Source organism: Triturus cristatus, chromosome 1_2 (assembly GCF_964204655.1).
Source record: "Triturus cristatus chromosome 1_2, aTriCri1.1, whole genome shotgun sequence".
In the NCBI taxonomy this organism is placed as follows: domain Eukaryota; kingdom Metazoa; phylum Chordata; class Amphibia; order Caudata; family Salamandridae; genus Triturus; species Triturus cristatus.
Genome location: NC_140580.1, coordinates 53,879,524 through 53,892,560, shown reverse-complemented (window position 1 = coordinate 53,892,560; position 13,037 = coordinate 53,879,524).

Here is a 13,037-nt window from a genome sequence, read left to right as displayed (position 1 = left end):
AGGTGGATTTGTTTATTCTGATTAGCTGTGAGTGTTGGTTCACGAAAGAAGCAAACCACTGCAGGACATTGCCATTGATGCTTGAAAATTATAAGAGGGTGTTTAGGAGGATGTCATGGTTGACTGTATCAAAGGCAGTCAAGAGATTCAGAAAGACTAGGAGGCAGGCCTGGTCATCATTCAGTGATCTGTGTAGGTAGTCGATGATGTTCAGTATTGCAGTCTCTGTAGTGCAACCTCTCCTGAACCCAGATTGGAATGTGTCACGCAGGTTGTATTTTTCAAAGTGGTTGTCAAGTTGCACAAGGACACATCTTTCAATAGTTTTTGCAAGGAGAGAGAGGTTAGTTATAGGTCTGTAATTGTTAAGGTCAGTGTCCAGCTTTTTGAGGAGAGGATTGACTTGGCCTAGTATGAGGGAGTCCGACATGAAGCCGCTTGATAGGGAAAAGTTAATGATTTTATTCCATGTAGGAGCGGTGCTGTAACTAACATTTTTGACAAGTGCAGCAGGTAGGGGATCGGAGAGATGGGTTGTCAGGTTCATGCAAGCAAGTAATTTGAGGACTTCGTCTTTAGAGATATAGTCAAATTAATTCCAAGGTGCATCGCTTTTCAGTTGTTGCCTTTCTTTGCTAAGGTCTTTGTTGAACCAGAATCTGGAAGGGATGCATCTTCATTTCTTGAGTTTCAGAGGGGCAACTGTGTCAAGGAGTTCTGCCATTTTTGTGTTGTAGTGGGAGGTGAGATCATTGGAAGCAGAGAGGCAGGGTGGAGGTAGAATTTGGGAGTTGACTAATGCTTCTAACTCTGCCTGGGGGACTCGATGTATATTCCTCACCCAGTGCTTAGGACGGATAGTTTGGGGGTGGACCTTCCGGCGGTTGACTTTGAGATTAAAAATAATTAGGTAGTAGTCAGACCAGTCGAAGGAAAGGATGGTGTTGATGGATAAGGTATTATCAAGGGTAGAGCCCTTAATGTGAGTTTGTTTGTTGCAGTGTTTCATGACATCATTTGCCTCAAGGAGGGTAAATAGGGCTTGTACTATTTGATCTTCTGCATTGTTCAGGTGGAATTTTACATCTCCATGTATAATGTCTGTGCTGCCTTTTAGAGAGTTTTGTGTTTTTAGATCTATTAGGTCTTCACTGAATTGAGGATTTTCACCAGGAGGGTGATAGATGACTTGAAATTTGATGGAGTTGGGGCCTTTGGAGGTGAGCCGAGCTCCTAAATATTCAAAAGTGGGTATATGGTAGTTGGGAAGGAAGTTAGGCAAAGGTAATTTATGTGTCTGATAGCCAATCCACTGCCAATGCGATCCTTGAGGTTGCAACAAATGATTGAGAAGTCCAGTAAGGTGAGGAGATCGATGAAAGGGAATGAGTGGTCGTTCAGCCAGGTTTCATTAAAAAGCAGATGTCCATTTAGTATCGAAGGATGGTTTAATAGCACACAGCATAGGGAAGGTAATGAATTCGGACCAGACTGACTGGGTTGGATGGTAGTTACTTGGGCAGGCGGCCTGGGAGGTCCTGCTAGCACCAAGGATGGCTGGGATCTTCAGGTGGCAAGGTTATTTGGAGCATTGTCATATGTGTTGCTCAGCATTTTGGCTTCCCGCTACAACATTCCAGTCATGGTGCATCTAGGTTTGAGGTGATGATGAGTGCAGGGGATACTTTGCCTAAGGGTTAAGGACGGGGGTCAGAGTGCATTTTTGTGGCAGGATTACTGTTAGCCTTAGATGTATAAGGGTGGGGTAGGATGTGGTGAATCTTTAACATTCTTACATAGTGATGAGATTTCATCAAGAATAGTTTTTAATTTTAGTTCTAGACAGGCTATTATAGGGTTCAGTTAAGAGGCAAATAAGTCTGTGAAAGGGAGAGGATTATGATACAGCTTGTCAAAGGCTGAGGCGGGGACTGAGGAAGTATCCAGGCTGCTGTGGTTGGGGAACTGAGATAATACAGGTGCGGTAGATAAATCAAATTGGGCAGTGAAGTTGGGCCATGGGGAGGGGGAAGTAATTCTGGTCATGAGACCGATGCTGCAGGCTGTCTGGGATTGGAAGAAGTTGTGGGAGGAGTGGATGAAGAAGGTTCACGTGTTAGAGGAGGGGGTGCGTATATGAGTTCTCTGGGAGAGGGAAGAAGGGTGGTGGTGATGACAGATGGCATGGAGGTGCAGAGAGCAGGGAAGTGGCAATCGAAAATAGATAGGTTTTGTTCAGAGGCTTAGATTAGGATGTTCCCATTTTGGTAAATGGTTATGGATAAATCCCCACTAAAGTTCTGGGATGGGGCTATAGTGAGTTTAGGGTGCAGAGACAGAATATTGAGTACAAAATATCGAGTTGAACAAATATCAAGTCATTAATATTGTGGGACAGAAATATGAACAGCAAGAATATCGTGGTCAAGAATATCGGTTTAAGGTAAGTAATATCAATTTAAAAAATATCTAAGTGTTAAATATCATTTGCAAAAATATATTTGTTAAAAATATCATTTATTATTATTGTTATGTATGTTAGTATATATTTTATATGGATGTGATGTATGATTTTTTGTACAAGAATTGTTTGTATTTTTGTAGTTATTCTTTTTTTTTATTTGAATTTTTGACTTTTAATTCCGTAGCGGGTTGTGGGTTTATAGGGGAATAGGGTGGGAAGTACTTTAATTATATTAAATGTATTAAATATTTTTTATATGAATTTTGCGTTTTTAGCTCTTTAGTGGGCTGTGGGTTTATAAGGAAATAGGGTGGGAAGTAATTTAATTACATTCAATGTATTGATTAATTTTTATGTATTAATATTTGTTTAATTTATATTTTATAGTGTTAAACAAGTTAAGTAATTTATTATTGATGAATTAATGATTGGTTATTAACTCATTTTGATTAATTAATTGGTAATTAATTATGGTATTTATGTAATTATTTTAGGTGTGTGTTGTGGTGTATATAGGTATAAAGGGAGGGAAGTAATTTTTTATTTATCAATTAATAATTGCTTGTTAATTAATTTTAATTAATTAATTGGTTATAAATGTTGGTAAATTTGTATTTAATGTTAGGTATGTGTTGTGGTGTTTATAGGTGTAAAGGGTGGGAATTGATTTATTTTTAAGTGATGAATTTATAGTTGGTTGTTAGTTAATTTTAATAAATTAATTGGTAATTAATTATGGTAATTGTGTAATAAAATTTAAGTGTGTGTTGTGTTTTTTTGGGAGTAACGGGTGGGAAGAACATTGTCTATTTTTGTGTGTGTTGTTTTTACTTTTAAAGGGGTAAAGGGTGGGTACTAAATTAATTTTAATTATTTAATTATTAATTGCTTATAGTAATAGTTTTTCTTTTAAAAATAATATTTAATTGTATTTTATTATTTTATAGTTTAATTTAGGTGTGTGTTGTGGATATTATAGTGTTAAAGCATGTGTGCTCAATTAATTTTTTTATTAATAAGATTTTTTTAATCGATTATTAATTATGTTAATTATGGAGAAAGAAATTCATTAAAATGTTGAAGTGTTTTGTTGTTGGTGTGGTGTTAAAGGGTAGAAAATACAATAAATACATTTATGTTTTAAATAATTTTTGTGTTTGTTAATATGTGCTACTTTTAGATAATTATTGTTTATAAATGATATTATTTGTTTATTTTTGTTATATGTAATTAATATTATAATATGTGTTCTTTTTCTATGTTTAATTTTATATTTGAAAATATTGTTAATTTATTGTCATGATTTTTTAAATGTTGTAATAGTTTGTTTTTTGTGTTTTCAATTGTTTAAGTGTTAGTAGTAATTTTTATATCTCTGCTATCCAGCACTTTCCCTACTGTTGCACTCACTGGAGTGGGAATAGTAATTTTTGACCCTCCGCTATCCAACACTTTCCCTACTGTTGCACTCTTTGGAGTGGAAATTGTCATTTTTGCCTCTTCACTATCCACATTTTCAACTGTTGCACTCACTGGAGTGGGAATACCAATTTTTACCCCTGCTGCTATCCAACACTTTCCCTACTGATGCACTCTTTGGAGTGGGAATAGTAATTTCTGCCCCTCCACTTTCCAACACTTTCCATTCAGTTGCACTCACAGGAGTTGGAATAGTAAATTTAATTCCTCCGCTATCCAACACTTACCCTATTTTTGCACTCACTCGAGTGGGAATAGTAATTTATACCCGTCTGCTATCCAACACTTCACCCTACTTCTGCACTCTTTGGAGTAGGAATAGTAATTTTCCGCCATTCAACACTTTCCCTACTGTTGCACTCTTTGGAGTTGAAATAGTAATTTTTCCCCTCCGCTATCCAACACTTTCTTACTGTTGCTATCACTGGAGTGGGAATAGTAGTTTTTAGCCCTCCACTATCCAACACTTTCCCTACTGTTGCACTCACTGGAGTTACAATAGTAAATATAATTATTCCGCTATCCAACACTTACCCTGCTGTTGCACATTGTAGTGGGAAATGCAAGTTTAATTTTCTTTTAATAGTTTAATGTTTTAATTTATTGTACAATGTTTTTTATTTTAAATGTTGATGAATATATATATTTAATTTTTATATAATTTTATAGTTAAAAAATTAAATAAAGATAATAGTTAATAAATAATTTTTAAGTAAATATATATATATATATGTATACATTTTTATGTTTGTGTGTTTATATTTTTTTTATTAAGTGTATTCATTATATTTAGTTAAAATGTATATTTGGGTGCCGATTCCGATCCTGTAAAACCCGGGTACAAATGGTCGTACAGAGCGTTTTCTCCGTACGATTCGTACCTGGGAATTCCACTGTACAAACCAGCAAGTACAATTCGTACAGAAATACCATTTCCGTACGAATCCTAAAAAACACCATACGGCTAAAAAATACATACAATTCCGATCCTGGACAGCACGTACGCGACGTCCGCACGGAGTCAGGCAGCGTTTTACGGACCAGCAAGTACAATTCGTACCCACAGCACTCCGCACGGCTATATTTTTACGGGGGCCAAAAAGTGCCGGAAAAGCTAAGTATGCCGCGATGCACGAGGAAAAGGGGGCCCGCTACGCGACATACATGCCATCACCCACATCGTACGTGTCATCATGTACGGTGCGTACCCCAACATTGCCTATGTACGGACCGTACCCCCACCCACGTATGTACGCACCGTACCCCAGGGGTACCCCCCACCCGCGTATGTACGCACCGTACCCCAGGCGTACCCCAATTCTTGCGTATGTACGGTCCGTACATACGCGAGGATTGGGGTACGCCTGGGGTACAGAGCGTACATATGCTGGTGGGGGGTACGCCTGGGGTACGGTGCGTACATACATGGGTGGGGGGTACGCCTGGGGTACGGTGTGTACATACGCAAGTGGGGGTTACGCCTGGGGTATGGTGCATACATACGGGGGGTGGGGGGTATGGTCCATACATAGGGGGGTGGGGGGTACGGTGCAGACGTACGCGGGAGAGGGGTGGGAGGCTTGGGGGGCTGTACGACTCGTACCCCGGGAACAAGTGTACTCGGGGTAGGGCTCCTACAAAGTTAGCTCCGTATGGAGCTTTTTCCATGCGCTTGTGTTTTCGGACGCACGGTACGGATCGTACTTGCGCGCTCGGACTTCAGTTTTACGATTTGTATGTAAAACTGTAAGGGGACGTCTCGTAGACTTTTCCCGAGGCGATTCGTATGTATTTTTCACGTACGAATCGTACTTTGCCGTTTGTACGGGACTTCTACGATTCGTACGTAAAAAAATACGGATACGAGTCGTACGGGAAAAAAAAATCCAGGATCGGAATCGACCCCTAAATGTAATTATCTTTGTTAAAAATAATATTAATATTTAATAGATTTACTATATATTATTTTATTTTATATATATTTTTAAATCGATATTTTTTACATCTACATTTTTTACCTCGATATTTTTGATTTGATATTTTTGTACTTACCTGTTAAGGTATTCGAGTTGACATTTTTGCAGTTGTTATTTTTTTTTTATATTTAGAACATCGATGTATGTTACATCGATATTCTATCAGTGAACCGAGTTTAGATCCATATGGAACTTTGGTAATATTGGTTACATCAAGATGATGTAAGAAGTTTTCTCTCCACTTGGCGGGTTTCCTGGTGTAAAACATGAAATCCGTTTTTAGGGCTCCGAATGTTGGACTGTAGAAGATTTCCATTATTAGAGTCTCTGGGTGTTCTTTGAGGATTTTGTGTTTGAAGTTTTTAGCCGCGTTTTTGGAGAGGTTTCCTGGAAATTTTATGTGGTATGGGTTAGGGTCATATCTTTCCATGCCGGTGTAGTGGCGGGACACTGACCCAGCCGGAAATTCCAGAATGCAGCACTCGGAAGGAGTATCTCGGGATAACCGAGATTGGCATTTTTGCAAATAATTCATAGGTGTGCATAGTGGTCAGGAGGCTGCTTCAAAATCTTGGAACAATACTCCAGGTGAGCGTTCCAGACCTGAACAGTATACTATGTGAGTATCAGTAGGGGGTCCGAAAAGTCTGCCTCAAATACTAAGGGGCCAATTCTGATCTGGGCCGGAAAGCTCTGAGACCTAGCCGGATCCAGAATGTTTTCTGACCGAGCCGGAGTCCTGCAGTCCGACCGAGCGAGTACGATGCGGCCGCATGCTGCCGGACTCGGTTCGGTCGGACTCCCACAGAAGTCTATGGGAGCCGGTCGTACGACGCGTACATGGGCTCCCATTGACTGAATTGGTACGTCTTGCACAAGGGTGCCCCCTACAGTGGGTATGCGTCGGTGCCATCCGCACCGTACATGCCTGTGCTGGGAAAACCCTTGGGTCTCCCCCTGTGTCTGAGTCATAGGGCTGTGGGTGACAGGGGGTCCGGAGAGGACCCCCAAAGGCAACTTCCCGGGTGTTTTGCGAGCTGGAAACTTCAGCTCGCACCGGCTGTCCGAAGTGTGCATCATACTGGCTCAGTCATAAATCGCATCCATTGCACGGCACGGTTCACTTACGGATGAGACATACGGAGTGGTTCGGACCCGGAAACGACTCGGTGAACTTGCTCGCTCGTACAGCTTTACGAGTCGGGGGGAAAACACGCGTACGGCTTGTACTTTTTCCAACCGGATCGCGTTCGGTGCCCTTCCGAGCGAGATTGGAATCGGCCCCTTAGCGTGAATTGGCTGGTTGGGATGGAGAGGGTGTGTAGACCTTCCGTTGTTTCAGTGATCTCCCTCAAAAGGAAGGTGCGTAGGTTATCAACAAATTCGATATAGTAAACCACAAAACATAACACAATAACATACACAAAGTAACATAATAGCACATTTAGAATCTAATAGAGCACAACACAGAAAAACTGTTGAAATATGAAGACAACAGCTGAAAACAATATCATATTGCAATAATGCAGCATCAAAGCACACACTCACAAAAAATTTGCACAGTATGTCACCTACGTGTCAAAATGGCACACAGTAAATATGCACATATTTTCTTGTCACATATTACCTCCTATAGAATTCTGTTCTCATAATATTGTGGAAAGAGGTGCTTGTGCCAAGTACTGACATACCATATCGGAAATGACCTGAAATAGGCTAGTCAAAAATCTTTGCGATCCAGTTTCTTTTACTGGGGACTTCGAGATGTCTTCCTATTACTGTAGTTGGTGAATGGACAGATGCGCACTGTAATAAGGACCAGGTGTTGGCTGCTTGAGGCCCCAGCTGAGAAAGGCCTGAAGCTGGAGGTGCCGAAAACTACCCTTCACAGAGGCAAAGATATCGGTAGCAAAAATACGGGCTGAAGGGTACATCATAATCACTACGGCGGTGCCTGCATGGCACCGCCGCATTCTTGCCCTGGTTCCAGGTTCTGCAAGGCGGGCGGAAAAGGACCACCTTGCCGAACCATGGCGGCCAGCACCTTTGTGATTCCCACCGCCATACTAATTTGGCGGTGGGTAAATCTTATTCTGATGGTGGAAATATCGCCACCGCTGGCCAGGCGGTGGCGATCCTCCCGCCATCATAATGAGCCCTTTGATTACACAACTCAGAAAATTTGCTACGTACACACAGGTGCGAACATCCCTAAGCATCAAAAGTATATTTAAAAAGGGGCATTAAAAAGTGTTTTCTGGGCCAGGTAATAAAAGAATAATACAATACAAAATGATCTAGAGTTTGTGCAGACACATTATCACACTCACAAGGGGGCCACAGTGCACCCTGAGCAGCCCTTAGGGAAACTAATCAGTTGTACAAAGAGATCAAGCCAAAACCTTAACTGCTGATGATAAACATTAGTCATCCATGTCAGGTAAGGTTCTGTAGAAGGTATTGTATTTATTAGGCATAAGACATGGGCAGCAGGTTTCTGTAATTCATTACTCTCCCTTAGGACAGCAACACAACTGATTAAAGTGTGTTTAACCCTATTATAATCTACTTACGTGATCTTTTTTGGAGTAAAAAATAGATCCGGCTGGCCCATGCTGATACCTCTCAACTTTATGTAACCAAGCCAAGGTATTGTGTTTACGTTATCTAATGAAATCCAGCTCCTGATAATCAGTCTGTTCAGGGTTGGCTCACTTTTGCAAAATTCATCATAACAAGGGTCTTAATGCAATGGTGTCTGAGATGTATTTGAGACCCAGTTCTTCGTGAACAACAAAAGGTGAGGTGCTCTGTGGGACCTCTAGCAAACATCTTGCAAACCTGTTCTCCTCAATCTGAATCATATGACAATCCTTGCATTCCCAGATATTACTGCCATAGATTGCATTTAGTGCATTTAGTGCTATAAATTTGAAGAAGGGGCTTTATTGGTTTCTAGCTCAACCTGCCACAAAAATCCAGTACCACTCCCCATGTATGAACAAGCATCAATCTTTTAGACATAAGAAGTGGACCCCAGGTATTCCTACTATCAAGCAAACTATCCAGGTAATTAAAAGGTAGTACTTGTGCAATATTAAGTTTGTTACAATAAAACACTTTATGTTTGGTGGGCTTATCAGCAACAACCATTACATATGATTTCCCATGATTTATGGAGAGAACTAAATGGTCCATAAAATCAGAAAAAAACTTGATCTACCCCCAATAACATCATAGCCCATAACTTTGCATAGTTTACACAGTCAAATGATAAGGTAAGGCCCATGAAACTTAAAAATAGGGTGCCCTTTTTGGGACAGTATACTTCTGAGTTATTAAATATCGGTTCAAGGACTGGTCGATGATACCAAAACCAGGCCTGAATCCATACTGTAAATTAGAAATAATGCTATTCTCTTTAGCCCATAAGGATAACCTTTACAAAATGACCTGGCACAGAACCTTGACAGTTGTCTCAAGCAAGGAAACAGGCCTATAACATCTCGGGTTGGCTCAGTCACCCTTTTTAAAAAAAGCAACAATTTGATCAAGGTGGGCGGAAATCATAGCAGTGTTTAGATAACAAGGGTGCCCAAATGAGAGGATAAGACCTAAAGAGATCCACTGGTACTCTGCTAGGGGCTGGGACCCTCTTTCCAGCCAATGTCGAAATGGCCCCTGCTACTTCTGAGACAGAAAAAGAGAGATTCTGCTTCAGCATGATAAACTGGAAAGGAGATTACAACCTTAACTCTAGGGAATACATGTGAGAAAAGTATTCAAACTGTTTTTCTTCTTCAATCACTGAAATCAGGAGGGGCCTGTCCCCTGACCCCAGAAATGGGCTATTAACAGCCCGTCAGAAGGTGGCACTATCATGCATTTCACACACACTAGCACTAGTGTTGAACTAGGGAGGGGAACTAGAGGCACAGAGCCTAGGGACTAGCCAGCCTCCTATACAACATGTAAACACAAATGGGGCTGTCCCTAGTTAGGATTCCTACAGGTTCCTACAGGGTCTCTAGAGATGCAAGTCCAATGGGGGCATCTCACAAAAAGTGAAGGACTGGCCTCACACACCACCTGGTGTCATGCTTCATCATAGGCCATCCTCGCCCTCTAAAAACTCCGTTTAATAGAGGGCGGGCATACACCTGAAGACAGATATGCACTTCTAAAGCTAAGTGGTGGCCCGTGATTTGGTGAGAAGTGATCTAAAAACCATTACATTTGTCCACAGGCAATTTGATTTAAGAGCAAATGTATGGTATTAAAAGACGTGGGCAGTGATATGGGAACTCATTATCCCTTCACCGTATTAGAAATGGTCAACATGTTTCTGCTTTGCGTCCCTGATGGGTACATAGAATTCGTCAGGACCAGAATGTATAATGGGCTCTGTCTTTCTACACTGGGGGTCGATTCCGATCCTGTATTTTTTTTTTCGTACGACTCGTATCCGTAATTTTTTCCGTACGAATCGTACAAGTCCCGTCCGACCCGTGAAGTACGATTCGTATGGGAAAAATACATACGAATCGGCCCGATCCATACGAATCGGATAGGGAAAAGTTGTACGAGACGGACCCGGACACTTTACCGTACGAATCGTAAAAATACAGTCTGACCGTAAAAGTACGATCCGGACCGGCTTTCCGATTTACGAATCGTACGGAAAATGTCCCGTAAACGGGGAATGACTTTACCCGCTACGAAGCGAACTTTGTACGATTCGTATCCCGGGAAAAGTTGTTCCCGGGTATGAGTCGTACAGGGGTACGAGTCGTACATACGAGTGGTACAGGGGTACGAGTCGTACAGGGGTACGAGTCGTACATACTAGTCGTACAGGGGTACGAGTGTACAGGGTTACGAGTCGTACAGGGGTACGAGTCATACATACTAGTCGTACAGGGGTAGGAGTGTACAGGGGTACGAGTCGTACAGGGGTACGAGTCATACATACTAGTCGTACAGGGGTATGAGTGTACAGGGGTACGAGTCGTACAGGGGTACGAGTTGTACATACAAGTCATACAGGGGTACGAGTTGTACAGGGGTACGAGTCGTACATACTAGTCGTACAGGGGTACCAGTGTACAGGGGTACGAGTCCTACAGGGGTAAGAGTTGTACATACTAGTCATACAGGGGTAAGAGTCGTACATACGAGTCATACAGGGGTACGGGTCGTACAGGGGTACGAGTCATACATACGAGTCGTACAGGGGTAAGAATCGTACATACGAATCGTAAATGGGTACGAGTGGTCCAGGCCCCCCATTCATATGTACGCACCTTAACATGTATGTACGCACCGTCCATATGCAATGTTGGGGTACGCACCGTACGTACATACACGACACATGGGGGTGTATGCCTGTAGGGCTCATACCCCTGTATGACTCGTACCCCTGTACGACTCGTACCCATGTACAACTTGTATGTACAACTCGTACCCCTGTACGACTCGTATGTATGACTCGTACCCCTGTACGACTCGTATGTACGACTCGTACCCCTGTACGACTCATACCCCTGTACGGCTCATACCCCTGTACTCATATGTATGACTCGTACCCCTGTACGGCTCGCAGCCCTGTACGACTCGTACCCCTGTACGACTCGTATGTATGGCTCGTACCCCTCTAATGACAGATCTGTGGTATGGGTTATAGGTATAATGGCGCCTCAGAGAAAGTGCACATCAATTCTCATACTTCACTTATATGACGGTGCTGTAAGGCGTAGAGAAACCACACACTCTACAATGGTAAGCAAAAGCTTGGCAACAATAATTTCTAATTCCTCAGCACACGCAAATAGTATACATTTTCAATGTATATACTGTAAGGAAACATCAATACAATAAGACCAGAACACGAATCATATATGAGAAGCCTTCTTCTTGTCTTCTTTATTGTTTCGGATTGTTCAAACGAAACATCAAATCACAGCCAACACGTGTTTCGTCGCATTGGGAATGTAGTCCCACGACTTTCTCAAGGCTGTGTAAATGAAAATTATATATCACCTAGTGACATAGACTGATAAGGGTACATCAACAATAACCAATAGATACTTTTGCAAGACAGAGAAACTGTAGAACATTGGGTGTTTGATGTCGGAAATTTTTTACAAGTCTATGTAAATTAAAAGTAGGAATTAAAGTCTTATAATATAGGAACCGAAGAAATGGAGAGAGAAGAAGACGTAACCGTGAAATTTACGTGTGGTGCCTACGCGTTTTGGACGTCAAGTGAAGTGGCACCACTGATCAAAATTAGATGTGCGAAAATAAACCTTAAAATCGCATGCCAACCGGTGCAGATACCCATCATAAAATAGGCATCATGGCCTAATATTTACCTATCTTCTCACTGAAAGTATTTCTGTTAAGTGGAGAAGAGGAGAAATTATCACAATCACATAATGGGCTTCTAACAGTAAATATCCATGTTTTCGTCATGAGTCTAAACGGGAAAACCTACTTGACATGTGGTTATACTTCCGTCCCACATGGGGGTCTGTCGTAAGGGCGAGGAGTGGGGAAAATCTATATTCCTGTAAACACAGGGCTCGTGTGCGGCACAATTCTGAAACAATGAAATGTACGTACATCAGTACTTCTCCAAGGTATCAGTAGCCTCAGAAAGGCATATACACTAAAACAAATATCAATGGATTGATATCCCGTAGCAGGGCTAAAGAAATGTTTTCTAATAAACTGGAATCCAACATCTTGACTAATTTAATTTTAATTTTAAAATCAAGTCCCCAATTCGTTTCAATCATTACACCTATGTCGTTAGACAGAACCAACCGTCCCCTTACCTCCGATATCAGCCCGTATCCCGTGCCCTCGTCCTCGTGTATCAGGAGCGTTGCGGGTACGCCGAGTACAGCAGCCCGTTGCTCGAGTGTGAACTCGAAATAAAATGTGTAGTATATTGCAGTCCTCCTGTGGGCACCTCCAACAGGTAGATTGGTGTAGTAAACATGCTGTCTTCAGTTTCTGTGGTGACCAGTACCAGTTATGAAGAATTTTGAAGAGAGTAGATTTAATTCTGGCCTCTCTGATTCCCTTATCCATGTTCATAATAACATCCTCCC